The sequence below is a fragment of the Mytilus trossulus genome, chromosome 5, assembly GCF_036588685.1.
Source record: "Mytilus trossulus isolate FHL-02 chromosome 5, PNRI_Mtr1.1.1.hap1, whole genome shotgun sequence".
Classification (NCBI taxonomy): domain Eukaryota; kingdom Metazoa; phylum Mollusca; class Bivalvia; order Mytilida; family Mytilidae; genus Mytilus; species Mytilus trossulus.
The window spans coordinates 35,100,616-35,112,278 of NC_086377.1; positions in this window are offsets into that span (position 1 = coordinate 35,100,616).

Genomic DNA, 11,663 nt, shown 5'->3' on the forward strand with positions numbered 1-11,663 from the left:
GTCTCGATGCAATCAAATTAAGAAATATTCTTCATTATCAATTAATGAATTTTAATTATTATGTTTTTATTAAAATATTTAAAATTAAGAATGGAAATCGGGAATGTGTCAAAATACAACAAGTAGACCACAGGGCAGAAAACAGCCGAAGGCCACCAATAGGTCATCAACACAGCGAGAAAATTCGGCACACGGAGACGTGCTTCAGCTGGCCTCAAAACAAAAATGTGTGCTAGTTCAGTGATAATGGACGTTATACTAAACTCCGAAATATATGAACTAAAATTAAAAATCATACAAGACTTACAAAGGCCAGAGGCTCCTGACTTGAGATTAAACCTGTTTTGTGAGATCTCAACCCTCTCCTATACATCTAGCCAATGTAGAAAATTTTGAAATTGATACTAAAATCATTATTTTCCTAGATAATGTGCTGAAATCATTTTTTTTTCAATTTATGAATTTGTTATATAAAAGAGTGGAGCAAGATAACAAAGGGACATTCTAACTCGTAAGGCAAAAACAACTGACTATGCAATAACAAACAAAAACACAAAACAACACACAACAGTTGATATCAACACGTTAAAAACCAATTTCCAAGCTAAAATGAGACGAATTTAGCTTCCTGATTTTCAGTTTAACATTTCCATGTAGCACATTCCAGCAAGCTCCTTCACATTTATAACTTCATGCGTTTGCAGCGGTATTTTGGATTTACCTTCTTTAAAACGCTTAAGGTGGTACCTAACAGTACAGGGAGATAACTCTGTTAAGTCAGCTAAACGTTTAAATTACGTTGTGCTGTAAGGGGATTATTAAGCTTCTCAGTGATCAAACTAGGTGTTTGTCAAACTGCTATTTAACCAGTGTAATTTTTTTTGATAAAATGGTTGGTTCAATATCTTTGAAATTTTTATATTTTTGTCAAATGGTCAAAGTAAATACCTTGTCAAAATTTTATGAAACTAAACGAGTCAACTCAATTTTCGAGAAAGTGTTGGGTACCACCTTAAAGATAAATATTTAGAAACCAAGAATATATAAGAGTCGAAACAGTTGAGGAGCTGTATGACCAAAAAGACCTACAAAATAAAAAAAATCCATCCAAGGTCAACTTTGCCTGAGGGAAGTGAAACCTTAGTTTCTTTGTAATTTCAAAAATTATGAACGCACAATTCAGATATGTTTTCTTATAAATCATGGCAAAACCGAAGTACTGACTACTTAGCTGATGATACTCTCGGGTACTGATTGTCCACCAGCAAAGGTATCGAACCTGTGAAACGATATTCTTCTCAAGCTTGCATTTGCTAGCATGAATTTCTTGATAGATTTGTTGTGCTTACTATAAAAGATTATAAACCAACAATTTCATAAGATGAATTTTAACCAACCGTTCGAAAAATTTACGGACACCATCACGAGTTGGGTGACCGCTATGTAATATATATTTCACAGGGAACGAATTAAATCTTTAAACTGTAGATACCACACTCAACACCTTTTTAAATCGTACATGACAAACCGAATGGAACTAATCACTGGGTTTTATCTGATCTCAGCAATACGACATATCTTACACGTGGATCAGGATCTGCCTTCCCCTCAAACGCATTCGAGATAACACCGGTTTTTGATCAGGTTTTCTGCGTTGTGTTTTGTACAATAATTTGGAATCTTGCTACGACCTAGTCGGACATCTGAAATGACCAACATCTAATCTGTGACATATATCCGACAGTCATAAATTAAATGATAGGCAGGTACAGATACTTCATGAACCATGTTACGGTTGAACGTTTTTATCTACCTGTGTTGACCAGTAAATGGATTGATACATGAAAATATCTTGTTGGAGCAAATGACGAAAAATGATAAAGATGGAACATTTTACCATAACTTTTATTTTCCTCGTCGTGTCCGTGTTTTTTTTTCTTTCATTTGTAAGCATTATCTTTGAAACTTGAAATAACTTTTTGACAATTCGTACTATAAAACTTATCATTTATTCATAGATATAAGGATAAATATATTGTTTTCAATCATTTGTTCATAAACATTAGAAAGTACATTATCTTTTTAACGTTTAATATATCAATAATATAAACGTTTCTTTTTTGGTTTATTCATGATATGGAAATTACACAATACACTTTGTCAATAAAATATTTCATGACATTCTGCAATAAAACATACTGTGTCTGTATGAATACATTATAAAAAATGAAAACAATGTGTACTAGTTCGATGATAATGCACGTTATACTAAACTCCGAAATATATATGAAATATTATTAAAAATCAGACCAGAGGCTCCTGACTTGGGACACGCGCGAAATTTCGGCGGGGTCAAACCTGTTTTGTGAGATCTTAACCCTTCCCTATACCTCTAGCCAATATAGAAAAACACACAGCAGTACACACAACAAAACTCAGTTAACAGAAGGCCGAGTCCGATGTCAGAATATGACAAAAGAAACTATACAAAATGACGATGCTACATAAATTAACAAAGGACTACTAGCAGTTACTGACATGCCACCTCCAGACGCAATTAAATTGATTGAACTATTATGTTTTCATCATATGAATATCAAGCACAATCCCTACCGATAGGTGTTCAGAATCATACCATCATAAAATAAACATGTTTTACAAAGTAATGAAATCAAATAGAAGTTATGTGTTTTTGTAACCAAGTTTTGACTGCAGTATACTATAACAAACCCAATGATCAATGTATACATTAAAATAAAATTAAATGTGATTTGAAATTGATATCAAAATAATTATTTTCCTAGATGATATGCGGAAATTATTTTTGTTTTTCAATTTATGAATTTGTTATATAAAAAAGAGGCGAAAGAAAAAAAGGACATTCAAACTCGTAAGTAAAAAAAACCCAAAACTGACTATGCCATAACAAACAAAAACACACAACAACAAACAACAACAGTTGATATCGACAGTTCAGAACCAATTTTCAAGCCAAAATGAGATGATTTTAGCTACCTGAGTTTTAATATTACATTTCCATGTAGCAACATTTCAGCAGCTCCTCCAAATGTCAAATTTATAAAAATTGAAAACAACACGTTTATATCTTCATGCGTCCGCAGCAGTAATTTGGTTTTACCTTCTTTATAACGCTAAAATATAAATATTGAGAAAACCAAGAATGTTTAAGAGTCAAAACAGTTGAGAAGTTGTATGACCAATAGGACCTACAAAATATCAAAATCAATCTAGGGTCAACTTTGCCTGAGGGAAGTGAAACCTTAGTTTGTTTGCAATTTTAAAATTTATCAAAATATTTAATCCCAACCCTTCGAAAATTTTATTATATGTTTCACAGAGGACAAATTAAATGTTTCAACTGTAGATACCACATTCAACACCTTCTTTATTCGAACATGACAAACCGAATGGAACAAATCACTGGGTTTTATCTGATCTCAGCAATACGACATGTCTTTCACGTGGATCAGGATCTGCCTACCCCTCAAACGCATTCGAGATGACACCGGTTTTTGATCAGGTTTTCTTCGTTGTGTTTTGTACAATAATTTGGAATCTTCCTACGACCTAGTCGTACATCTAAAATGACCAACATCTTATCTGAGACCTATGTCCGACAGTCATAAATTAAACGATAGGCAGGTACAGATACTACATGAACCATGTTACGGTTGAACGTTTTTATCTACCTGTGTTGACCAGTAAATGGATTGATACATGAAAATATCTTGTTGGAGCAAATGACGAAAAATGATAAAGATGGAACGTTTTACCATAACTTTTATTTTCCTCGTCGTGTCCGTGTTTTTTTTTCTTTCTTTTGTAAGCATTATCTTTGAAACTTGAAATAACTTTTTTACAATTTTTACTATAAAACTTATCATTCATTTATAGATATAAGGATAACTACATTGTTTTCAACCATTTGTTCATAAACATTAGAATGTACAATATCTTTTTAACGTTTAATATATCAATAATATAAACGATTTCTTTTGTGGTTTATTCATGATAAGGAAATTACACAATACACTTTGTCCATAACATATTTCATGACATTCTGCAATAACACATATTGTGTCTGTATGAATACATAATAAACAATGAAAACAATGTGTACTAATTCGGTGATAATGCACGCTATACAAAAATTCCGAAATAAATATGAAATAATATTAAAAATAAAACAGGACTAAGAAAGGCCGGAGGCTCCTGACTTGGGACAGGCGCAAAATTGCGGCGGGATTTAACCTGTTTTGTGAGATCTCAACCCTCTACTATACCTCTAGCCAATGTAGAAAAAAAAAACAACATCAATACCCACAGCGAAACTCCGTTTAACAGAAGGTTGAGTCCGATGTCAGAATATGACTAAAGAAACTGTACAAAATGGCGATGCTACATAAATTAACAAAGGACTACTAGCAGTTACTGACATGCCAGCTCCAGATTCTGGATAACCTTCTTTAAGACGCTTAAAGATAAATATTTAGAAACCACGAATGTTTAAGAGTCGAAACAGTTGAGAAGTTGTATGACCAATAGGACCTACAAAATATCAAAATCAATCTAAGGTCAACTATGCCTGAGGGAAGTGAAACCTTAGTTTGTTTGCAATTTCAAAATTTATCAAAATATTTAATCCCAACCCTTCGAAAATTTTATTATATGTTTCACAGAGGACAAATTAAATGTTTCAACTGTAGATACCACATTCAACACCTTTTTTATTCGAACATGACAAACCGAATGGAACTAATCACTGGGTTTTATCTGATCTCAGCAATACGACATGTCTTTCACGGGGATCAGGATCTGCCTACCCCTCAAACCCATTCGAGATAACACTCGCTTTTTGATCAGGTTTTCTTTGTTGTGTTTTGTACAATAATTTGGAATCTTGCTACGACCTAGTCGGACATCTGAAATGACCAACATCTTATCTAGGACATATGTCCGACAGTCATAAATTTAATGATTACAAGACATGAACCATCTTACGGTTGAACGCTTTTTATCTACATGTGTTGACCAGTAAATGGATTCATGCATGATAAATATCTTGTTGGATGCAAATGACGAAAAATGATATAGATGGAACTTTTTACCATAACTTTTCCTCGTCGTGTTCGTTTTGTATTCTGTTTTCTTTTGAAAGCATTATCTTTGAATCTTGAAATAACTTTTTTACAATTCGTACTAAAAAACTTGTCATTTATTTCTAGATATAACTACATTGTTTTCAACCATTTGTTCATAAAATCAAGAATGAACATTGTCTTTTTAACGTTTTATATATCAATAATATAAACGATTTCTTTTTGATTCATTTATGTTATGGAAATTACACAATAAACGTTGTCCATATAATATTTCATGACATTCTGCAATAAAACATATTTTGTCTATATGAATACATTATAAACAATGAAAACAATGTGTACTATTTCGGTGATAATGCACGTTATACTAAACTCAAAAATATACATGAAATATTATTAAAAATCATACAAGCCTAAGAAAGGCCTGACGCTCCTGACTTGGGCAAGCGCAAAATTGCAGCGGGGTTTAACTTGTTTTGTGATATATCAACCCTTCCCTATACCTCTAGTCCAAGAAAAAAAACACACAGCAAATACACACAGCAAAACTCAGTTTGACAGAAGTCCAAGTCCGATGTCAGAATAATACTTAAGAAACTACTAGTATACAAAATGACGATGATACATAAATTAACAAAGTACTACTTGCAGTTACTGACATGAAAGCTCCAGAGTCTGGATTTAAGGTCAACTTTGCCTGAGGGAGTTGACACCTTAGTTTCTTTGTAATTTAAAAAGTTAAAACATGTCAAATATATAATAAAAAAATGAAAACAACACGTTAATAATTTCATGCGTCAACAGCTGTATTCTGGATTTACCTTCTTTTAGACGCTTAAAGATACATATATAGAAACCAAGAATGTATAAGAGTCGAAACAGTTGAGGAGCTGTATGACCAATAGGACCTACAAAATATCAAAATCACTGAGGTCAACTTTGCCTGAGGGGGTTGAAAACTTAGTTTCTTTGTTATTTAAAAATTTGTGACATGTGAAATATATAAAAATGAAAACAACACGTTAAAAACTTCATGCGTTCACAGCGGTATTTGGATTAACCTTCTTTAAGACACTCAAAGATAAATATTTAGAAGCCAAAAAAAGTTGAAGAGCTATTTGACCTACGAACGAAATAGCCAAATCAACCTAAGGTCAACTTTACCTGAGGGAGTTGAAACCTTAGTTTCTTTGTAATGCCAAAATTTATAAACGCACAATTTTAGAAATGTTTTCTTATAAATCAGGTCAAAACCGAAGTACTGACTACTTAGCTCATGATACCTTCGGGAACTGGTTGTCCACCAGCAAAGGTATCGACTCAGTGAAACGATATTCTAAAGCTTGCACTTCCTAGCATGAATTTCTTGATAGATTTGTGGGTTTCTTTTGTGTTTTTTTATTTTGGTCGGGTTGTTGTCTCTTTGACACATTCCCCATTTCCATTCTCAATTTTATTCACTAAAAAAGATTATAAACCAACAGTTTCATGAGGTGAAGTTTAACAAACCCTTCGAAAATTTTACAGACACCATAAATCAAATGATAGGCAGGTAAAGTTACATGTACTACGTGAACAATGTTACGGTTGGTCGCTTTTTATCTACCTGTGTTGACCAGTAAATGGATTCATGCATGATAACTATCTTGTTGGATGCAAATGACGAAAAATGATATAGATGGAACTTTTTACCATAACTTTTCCTCGTCGTGTTCGTATTGTATCCTGTTTTCTTTTGTAAGCATTATCTTTGAATCTTGAAATAACTTTTTTATAATTCGTACTATAAAACTTATTATTTATTTATAGATATAAGGACACATACATTGTTTTCAACCATTTGTTCATAAAACAAGAATGTCCATTGTCTTTTTAACGTTTTATTTATCAATAATATATTAAACAATTTCTTTCTGGTTCATTCATGTTATTGAAAATACACAATAAACTGTGTCCATGAAATATTTTATGACATTCTGCAATAAACCATATTCTCAAAAAATATACTATATTTTATATATCTATATTTTTTATAGATATATTTTATTGTTGAAAGCTTGTCAATGATGTATTGATTAATTTACTTTACTTATAACTTATTCATTCTTTAAAATATCGATGACAAATGAAAAAAAAACATTCCAAAAGAAAAAAGATATTTTAATGGGACCCAACTTGAAAATGTTTTAATTTGTCATTTTTAATGGAAAAAACATTTTTGTTTGTTGTAATTCTCTTCTTGCCAACACTAGAAGACATGCATAAATGATGCTGTATATCGGTTATTATAATTTCAGTGTTATATTTCGAAACAGCAACCCTTTTTGACATGATTTTTTTTAAAATTTTAGTCTCACCTAATGAGAACTAGCAAATGCAAGAAACAAAATGCATCTTTTAGTTGTTGTATTTTAGTTGTTGTTACTGACTTCTTATTATTATCCCGTATTTTTTTATAACAAAATAACAGTAAAAACTGCGAAATTTTACAACAATACAGTAACTTAGTGCAACAATGCAAATTACAAAATCATCCTGAGGGTAAAATAAGATTGCCTGGTGAAATGATAACATAAGCATGTAATTGATTAATCCTTATTTCATTTTACATACTTATTGCAAACAGCTAGATGTATCTTAATAAAAAACAGGAGTCGAAACTTTTTTAGAAAAAATACTGGACTCTGAGGAAATTCAAAACGAAAAGGTCCTAATCAAATTGAAAACACATCAAACGAATGGATATCAACTGTCATATTCCTGATTTGCACTGGTACAAGCATTTTCGTATTTCGAAAATAGTGGATCAATTATGGGTTTATAGCTGGCGAGTTCATTTGGAAGACAGTCTCATCAAATTCTAGTACAGATCGAGTAGAGATTGCTGTAAAAAAGAAAATAAACGTTCTTTCAGTTGTAATTAGGAAAACTTGCGAGGTGAAAATTAAGAACTTATATTTTTGTTCTGAATTCAGCATAATATCAAATGTATTTTTATACTGAACAACACAAGCAAATTTATTAAAAAATATTTATGAAAACAACATATCCTGGCAATACCCTTACTTTTCTTACCCTGACACTTGAATTTAAAGTTCCTTACACGATTTTATTTCATTTATATAAGAAATATTTTTTCCTCTTTTTGAAATTTTAATTGAATCATGATAATAGCATGAATTCAATTTAACATTAACGCTGAATTGACTATTATATATACTTTTTTTTACCCTGACTCTTGAATTTATAGTTCCTTAATTACTTGTTTTTATTTTATTCATTTAAGAAATATTTTTTTTCTCTTTTTGAAATTGTATTTGAATCATGATATCATCATGAATTCAATATAACATTAAAGCTGAATAGACTATGATATATATTTTGTATTTTTATTTACTTTTGAACTTGAACATAAAACTACATGTCAAGGATTATCCAAAGAGAATGTTTACAATTGTTTACAAGTTAATATTTGAAGGTCAAATGGAAGATTTAAAAAGTTGTATGTTTTAAAAGAAAAAAAAAGATTAAACATTAAAACTAAAAAAATTGAGAGGGTTGAATGTTCCCTATTTCTCATTCATAAGCTAAGTTCATAACTTATTTATTGCTGCATTGAAGAAATGGAGTTGAATTGATTTGAAAAATGTTACTTTTTAATGATTTTTTCAGTACAAACGTTAATATTTAGTTTCAGTTCCCTAACAACAAAATATATAGAGACGCATTGACTATTCAATCTTACGAGTTTTTTTTATATTGACATTAAATTGAACACATAAAAAAAGCAGAAAAAAACTTGTAATGGTTGTTCAGTAGGCAAAACATGGACCGATTGACATTTCTCTTAGTTTGCTTATTTACTCGAACATTATGTGAGTTAGTTGTTTTCACAAAACAAAACGATACAATATTTAGTGGTCACGTGCTGTTATCGGTACCTATGCCGATGTGGTCATTGTGCGCCCAGTTTTGCTCGCGCGTGCAAGTATGCCAATCTATTAACTTTATAGCATGGAACAAAACTTGTAAATGCGGACTAATTGAAAGCGCTGGAAATAGCTTTGTTGCTGCGTCAACCTTTCCAAAGGTAATTACGATCAAAATATGTCAAAACCAATTATAAACAAAATGAACAAGACCATTAAGATAAAATACCATATCGTATAATGCTTATTTTGGGGAATAAAAGTTATACTTGTTCTAGTCTTCGAAAATCTAGTATTCAATGTAAACATATCTAAGTCTTTGGAGAGGCCTGTTTTGAAATGATTTAAAATACTTTGAAAATTATTTTATTATTTTTATAAATCCGATAAATCGACAGTATTTTGCAATTACGAAATCTCGCATTTATATTTTTGTAATGAATATTCATCATTAATGTGTTTAAACAGAATTATAGTAAAATTTCGATTTTTCATCGGTAATTAGTGATTTGCATGCATCAAAAATAATTGCACGAATAAGAATCTGAATTCATAGTACAAAATTTATAATCAACAATTGAAAAGATCCTTTTCTAAAGTCGAAAATGTATTTCTATTGATGAATATCTGATGAAAGTTTCCTTTGAAAACAAATCTAAAAATTTAATTTTTAATTTTGAATTGATTACGCAATTGTAAAATAACTAAAAGAACTTTAAGATAGTAAATGCTTATGCGACACAATGGTATGTGTCCCTCTTTTCCGGAAACGTTAGTACCATGATAAATTAGATAAATGACATTGCGAGAAAAATTAGGTTATTATATTGCAAAAGGGGTTATTGTTTGACTTCAATTAATTAGTGTCGCAGGATTAGTACCAACTGCCACTGAAATCTAGAGTGCTATTACTCGATTTATTTCACTTGACTGGGCGGAGTTTAACCGGTTCGCTCAAAATAAACCAGTCCATCTATAGATAGGTGTATTATGATAAACTCATCAATGAAGTGTCCAGTAATTCTTTTGTAAATTCCTTTGATGACCCTGATAGGTGATTAGAAATCCGTAATAATTATAACGGCAATCATCCTTATCACACACATCTTCAAATAGACTGTCCTTATGCAAATAAAAACTTAGCTCCGCCCGATCAGTTGAAATAACATTGGTAATAGTATACCTAAAGATCTTTCTTTATAAACAATGCATGCAATAATGTCGATATTCATGTTGATCTATTGATCCATCTCAAGTGTTTGTGTCTGTTTCTTAAATTTGAGGCCTATTTCTTTATTCATACGTGATATAGTACAATTCTTTACACTATTGATCTAGACAATGAGAAGATTCAAAATAGTTTATTTTTCGACAGAAATAACTATAATACGACTGGTTAAACACAATATTTTTCCGACGTAGTCGGTATAGTTTCGGTTTGTGCACTTTGAACTTAAGGACGCTTCACTATGGTGACAGAATACGCATGCTCGAAAATCCTTTCTGTGATTGGACAAAATGCTGTCATGGGAGGTGATTTCGTTGTGTTCGAAAAAACGTCTCGAAAATTATATCGTGAGGGAATTCAAGTGAAAAACTATAAATATTTGAACTAGATGTTACAAAAAATTATATTTTTATTAAAATAATTGTTTCTCCAATAGCTCTTTGCATCCATGACAGCTGTTTATTCTGGAAAATTATATAAATTTTAATGTAAACTTTGTTGTAAGAACGTACATGCCTTTTAGATCGCACCTACACATGTTAGTTGTCCGCGGGGTTTTGATGAATCTAAACAGAAAGATACTACTTATACTTACAATAGTTTCTAGCTTTGTTAACCATGAATTAAGTTTAATGTAAACAGTAGTAAATGTATATTTGTTTCTTGTGATTTGCACTGGATTTTTTGACAAATAAATTTTAAGGTGTCATCACAATCATTATTCTTATATATAATTACCTTAATATAACCAGACTTAGTAAAGAATTTCTTGTAGTTACATTCAGATGGAGATATATTTTATTAAAGAGGTCTTGCATCAGTAATTCATTGTGTTCCCGAAGGTTATCGAAATGATTTTAAGTTTTAAACATACACACAAATTCAAAGACGTCGGATATCTTTTTTAAAGATAGTTCTTGTTTTATTTATGAACATGATGAAGTAATGGACCCTTTATATTACAACTTATTTTATTCCCGACAAAAAAACCAAACCCGAATTAAAATCAAACGTTGTATGAATCAATGTCATATTTTAACTAAACTAGGTATCCAATCTTAGGTTTCAATAATCCTTCTTTATGTTAAGATGACACGCTTTTGACTCTTCTGTTTTAGATTTAAAAGCTTAATGGTTTATCTATTTGTCGTCGTTTGCAATATGTGTCTAGATACGCCCTAAGGAGGGCTTTCAAGGTCCTACACTTCCATTGTCACTATTGAAGCGATTCATTTATATTTTACATTGGATGAATTTTTACAATTTGTTTTTCATATAAAGTCTTCAATAACAAAATCTATGAAGTCAAAATGGCTGATTATTTAAATGATGCATTTTTTGTGGGATACAAATCTAATATTGTTTCCATAAAGTATTGCTGAA